The following is a 6,553-nucleotide window of genomic DNA, read 5'->3' on the forward strand; positions in this document are numbered from 1 at the left end:
CCAGGTATGGGGCATACTTGATTGTGCTCTGGTCTTATTCCTGACTCTGTGCTCAAGTTTCAGATCTGGTGGGTCTCTGGGAACCATAAAAGACTGCAAGAAATGAACTGAGTCTTTCTTGTTTGCAGAGCAAATGCCCTGTAGGCTATACTCTTCCTCTGACCCTACCACACTCTTCATCAGGCCCATGCAATTTCTCATCTGATGGGTTTTATAACCCTGGACCAGGTTTGTATTTCGTAGAGTCTTGTCTATTCACCCTTTTTCCTATCTCTAACTTCCCATTCTTTCCCATCCCATACTTCAACACCCAGCCACTCCCAAAAACAACCACAGTTGACAGCATCTCAAAATTCATAGCTTTTATTAACAACCAATTAACTATGATGCTTCTCTTTAATTTGAAAAAATATATTAGAATAAATAAAAGATGTATGGCATGTCAGTGTTTGCCTAGGTTTTTGTTCCTGAGTTGGAGTTGGGTTCAGCGCCAGGTTACTTTGGGCTGGAGATATTATGGGAACTTCCCCGAAGCTCAGGTGGTGGATTACTCTCAGGTCTTTGAATCCTGCTACTGGAAGATGTGGGCAATTCAGAAATTTGTGTCAGACCATATGTCTGACCTGAAGGTAGCGATGGCAGGGAAGTCTCCATCCCCAGGAAATTCATCACTAAAAAGGAACCAAGGGAGAAATCAGTGCCTTCAAAATGAGATATTCGGTCCACAAAACTAGTGGTGCAACAACTGTGCACCTACCAGGAATAGGCAATGGGTTATTACTGGGTATTCTTCGGATAATGGACAAGTCCTTTGCTCAAAGATTGGAGGTAAATGTTGTAGTTCTTACTGTTTTTCATGTGTTGCTCTTGTTTTTTGGTTTTCTTTGTATTTGAAAGAATTTCTGTGTAAACTAACTTGAAAAATAAGAGACTTGGGAAGAGCAATATTACATTTGTTAAGGCAATGGCCCTGCGCACACCTGACCTCAATTTGATCCTTTGTATCACTTATGATCTCCTAAGCATCTTCAGCAGTGATCCCCAGCACAGATCCAGTAGTAATCCCTGAGCACTTTGGTCTATGACACAGATTCAATGTCCTCCAAACAAAAGGTTTTTTAAAAAATAATTAAAGATTTTCAAACTAATAAGTGCCATACAGAGTTTAGCTTTGTAATGTATTGTACTGTCAATTTATTCACTTTCATGGAAAAATAAAAGGGCGTTAATATCATAGAATAAGAGTATGAATGAAGCACTACTTCATCATGATATTTGTGCTGAGGTACAGATTCTAGGTTTCATGATTTGAGTCAGAATCTCTGACCACAAGTGTATTCAGAACCTTGCTGTTCATTTATGGAAGAGAAAGTTAACGTGGTACCATTACAATTAGAGTTCTGAAACTTCTTAAGAAAATAACAAAATACAAGTTTAAGACATGTATTTTACTTTTAGTGTGGTAATTCTGGAGGACTGTTGAAATAGAACAGTGAAAAATGTGGCATTCCCTGCCACAGAGGCTGAGTGGGATGGGGGTATGGGTGGTGGGAGAAATACTGGGAACCATGGTGCTGGAGAATGGGCACTGGTGGAGGGATAAGTACTCCCTCATTGTAAAAATGAAATCGAATCACAACAATTTGTAAGTCTACAACTGTCCGTCATGATGTTTAACTAATAAAAATTTAAAAAATGAAATAATAAGGGAAAAATGCGCTATTTTTTTCTCTGCTCCTAACGTTTCATTATAAGAAACTTAGATGTCCATTATACTATCATAACTTCCAATCTCCATTAGGAGCTCTTATATTGAGTGTGAAAATAACATGCTGTAAAATGAGTGAGGGGAATAAACATGAACTGAGTTTTTTTTTTTAATTTAAAAATCTCAGTGTATATGAATACTACCTGTCTACGAAAAGTTTTCCTCTTTTTTGACCGCAATTTTAGAATTTTCTTTCCCTTCTCTCCGTTTTACTCACCTTGATAACTCGATTCTGTGATGGGTTGAGCAGACAGAGAGAAGTCGATTCCAGACTAAGAGGCTGGTATTTGGTTATTTGGGGGCTGGACCTCCTTGAGAACCTTAACCATTTCTCGCGATGAGTTGCTGTAAGCTTGGGGGGCAGAGCCATTTAGCCCTGTGTATGACATGGAGTCATAGGACTGCAGGCCGGAAAGGAGAGTTCCCAGAGTGCCTTGATGATAGTAATACACCTGGCTTCCTTCCTTGTAGGGAAGTGACAGGCTTTGACTCTGATGTTGAACCTGAGATGGTCTTCTCTCAACAAGACTGGCAGAAAGTGATGGGTACAGACACCGTGTTGTTGGTAACTAGTGTTTTCTCATAGCGAGCTACCATAGACATGGAAGAGACAGCGGTGTCTTGGTCAAGAATAGTCACAAAAAAGTCTCCCACGGAAGACATCACTTCAGCACTTCCTGCAATATCCCATTCCAAAACACTTGGGTAGGAAGCAGCTGAGGTAGATATATGACTCTGGTGAAACACTCCAGATAGCATTGTTGTGCGGAAATGTTGGTAAAGATAAGCACTACCCATCAGTGGTTGGAAAGAGGTGCCAGAGGCTGAGGGCAGGAGCCAAGCAGAACTACCAGCTGGAGCAGATACTCTGGAGTAGTTGCAGACAATTCCTGTTAGGGAAGCTGCATCGTTCACCACAGGAAGGGAAAGCTGCAGAGCATGTGCAGTTCCCAATACAGATGGATTTTGAAAATTTTGTGTAAGGAACAAGAGGGTGATGAAAAAAATCTGTGAGACTAATAATCTCCTTCAACGCTGAGAGGAACAATATACACTTAAAATTTAAGCCATCGAGATGCTTCTAGTACTAAAAGTCAATTGAGTTTCCAAAATTCCAACAATTTGGGGTGATTCAAAGCCTGGAACTTTTTGGCACTTAGTGCATTTGCTATCGTGCTCCCAAAGTGAACACAGAACTGTAGAAGAGCCAGGTGATGGTGTCTGTACCTGGATTTCTTGCTTACAGATAATTCTCCTTAGCCTAGAAATGCCTGTAGCTTGCCTCCTATTGAGTCCTATACTATTTCCTAGAATGGAAGCTTTTTCAAACTAGGAAGTCTAAGAGAAAGGCAAACATTCAATTGACAAGAAGAAACCTGAGGCCCAGAGATGGCAAAGAGATTTCATATATTCCAATAATTTTTATTGGGCGGGGCTTGGGGTGGTGTAGAGTTTGGACCAACAACTGACAGTGATCTTGGGTTCTTCCTGGCTCTACACTCTGGAGTGACCCCTTAGAACATTGGGGAGAGTGTATGCCGTGACAGAGATTCAACTGGATTGGCTGTATACAAGGCAAGTGCCTTATCCCCTCCAGTACTATCTCTCTCTGTCCCTTAAGAATTTCCAGGTTAAATAAACTAAAGCATGTGTTTTTTTGGCCAGGATCCTGCATGATCACTACAAGGCCAGAAACCAGAAGGAAGATACCTTACATTAATTTAGGCATTTGGGTTCTTTACAACTATTACCATTGTAATCATCAGGTTTCCATTTGACCTGTGCCATGAGTACCTGTTACTTATGGTTCACATACGACTTAATCTTGTGGAAGCATTGAAGTTTACCCTCATTTTTGATCCACTTCAAAAAGGACTACTGGAGTTTTTTCCAAGAAATGTTTTTGGAAGGAAAACTTTATTTAAACTCTGTGTCTTAAGTTGTTTATCTACAATGTAGTTACTAATAATTCTAAGAAAAATAATGCATACATGAATATTATTTTTCTATTTCATGTGATTTTCATAGGAGGAAGTGTAAAGAAAACATCATGAAAAATATGTATCACAGAACTGAAAAAGGAGAATATGAAATCTGGGCTCTGTAGCAAGCAGCATATTACAGTAAGTTATGGAGAGCAGACGCAAGAGTAGGCCTTGAATAACAGTGGATGTGAGCCCAAGCAAAACCAAATAAAAGAGTCCAATAAGTTTATTAATAAATTGTTCCACATATACAATATGAAGACAGTATTCTATTTTAGAAAAAACTGCTAGCAAAAAAATGGAATAGAAGGAGATTTTTGAGTGCACACTTTACCACTCCATTAAAGAGAAAGGATTTACCAGTAACTACATAACAAAAAGAAAATAGAAGTAAACGTGATTGTATTTCATAGACAAGAAATGTTTTAAATGAGTAAAATACAGAAAGAAATTTCGAAAGTACAAAAAATTATTCTCATCAGTACCTTTGAATATTAACCAGCAAACAACACGTGTTAAACATAGCAGAGTATTTCTCTTGATCACACAAGAAACAGAAAAGACCATTTAAAAAGTGATCATAAAATATTGCAAACTTACTTTCAACCCCTACATTAGAATTATATTTATCAACCTGGAAAACATTCTTCTCAATGTTTAATAAATGAGCACCGAAATCCAATAAAATATCTTTTATGTAGGAAAAATCATAATTCACAAATATGACAAAAATGTGTAATTAGACCTGTGAGACTTGATTTTTCTATTTCCTCTTAGGATTTAAAACAGAAGTTGACTATTATCAAAATACTCTGATGTTAGGAAGAAAAAATCACATGAAATAATATTTGTAAAGATTACAAGCAGCTTTAACCTGGAACCTACTGACCACAAAAATGAATCAAATCTCCTGATTCAAGTTAGTATATACCATTTTTTTATTTATCAGGCAGCGCATACATGTACTTAAAAACCAGAACGTAATAAAAACATTGAAGATTCTTTGTCTTCCACCGCCCTAGACCAGCACTATTAGCTATTTATGGGGAGCATCATTTCTGAAGCGTGTTTATACTCAAATTGTCAAGTACCAAGTACTGTGTTCTAAGAGATAATAAGGAAAAAAGCCAGCTAGGATGGCTTTCTGATAAACTGCTTTTCCTACTGGTACCTTTCTTTTTTGATTTTAAATCTTTGGTTCTCTTCAACATTCTGTACAAACGTTTTCCCCTTCCTTGATAATCGACATCCCTATGCTTGCTTGCTTTTCTTTCTTTCTTTCTTTCTTTCTTTCTTTCTTTCTTTCTTTCTTTCTTTCTTTCCTATTTATTTCTCCCTCATATCATCTAGGTTTCGATTGGTCAATGTTTGATGAAAGTGATCCCAAACTTTCTTAACTTTGAGTGCTTGACTCCCTAACCTCAGCACTCCACAACTTACTCATGCCCCATATATTTTTATTACCTGGCTAAAATCAAATCTCAAAGATCAATGATTATTACTTTGTAATATCATTATATTCAAAATACTGAATTATAAATACAAGTGGAGAGACCATTACAGATAAAATATGCTAGTATATATTAACAGTTTTCCACAGCATCTATATTTTCGGTTTCTGTGAAAATACTGTCTCTGATTTACTTATTTTCAATGGAAATCATGAAAAATTCACTATTAAAAGGAAAAAGAAACACAGAGAATCAACACTCATATATATATACATATATATATTTAAGTATGTGTGTGTATATGAGCTCCTAAGTATGTCTAAAATATAATGTAATCAATGAGGAAAAACACTTTGTATGTGAGAGAAAGTAAGCCAATGTCTAAAATCACACAGCAAATATCAAAGTCAAGCTCAAATGAGGCTTATAAAATTCTACTTGAATACTTACTTTCATTACTACGTGCTGTTTTTAATTGACTGCTAAGTTTATGGATGATAAATCTAATGAAAAGCTTTGAAAATTATTATTCCTTACCTGACATGGTCAGAGAAGAGGAAATACCGATGAAAGGTAGACGAGAAGAGGAGATGGTACGAGAGTACGTCTGAACACTGAAGCGGCTTAAGACCACAAGTGTTCAGTACAAATGAGTGCTCACACGTGATTGGTCATTGGTCACTCGTCACTTGCCAAGATGGTTCAAATTTGTTTACAAACTACTACATGGGACCCCCAAGATTCTACCAGTTGGTGGTTGGTTTGGTGGGAGAATGATGTCATAAAGTAGTCAGTTGAAAGGTAGAGCCTAGCCAATCAGGAGGTCACAATCCCAAGAAGACCACCGGATTGGATAGAGAGCATGGTAGAATGAAGCAGTCTAGGGAGACGGAATCCTACAAGACAGTTATAACAGTTTCACCTTTGTCAGACTCTTGTGTTAGAAAAATATTCTCATTATACTCAAGAGCTTACATATTTCATTAACAAATCAAAAAAATTACGAAATAATCGTTCATATTGCACTGTTAAAGAAACAACATTTGGTATTACTAGTATATTTTAGATAACGTTTACAGCACAGCAGGTAGGGCATTTGCCTTGCAGGAGGCTAACCCTGATTCCGATTCCTCTGCCCGGCAAACTACCCAGTGTATCTCATCCACATAGCAAAAGCCTGGCAAGCTCCCCATGACCTATTCAATAGGCCAAAACCAGTGACAACAAGTCTCACAATTTGGTGTAAGATGTTACTGGTTCCCTCTCGAGCAAATGGATGAACCGCAGGAGGACAGTGCTACAGTGCTATGATTGAAAAAAATTGTGGTTTCTTTCAATATGACAGCACT

Source organism: Sorex fumeus, unplaced genomic scaffold (genome assembly GCF_029834395.1).
Source record: "Sorex fumeus unplaced genomic scaffold, SorFum_2.1 ptg000070l, whole genome shotgun sequence".
Taxonomy (NCBI): Eukaryota; Metazoa; Chordata; class Mammalia; order Eulipotyphla; family Soricidae; genus Sorex; species Sorex fumeus.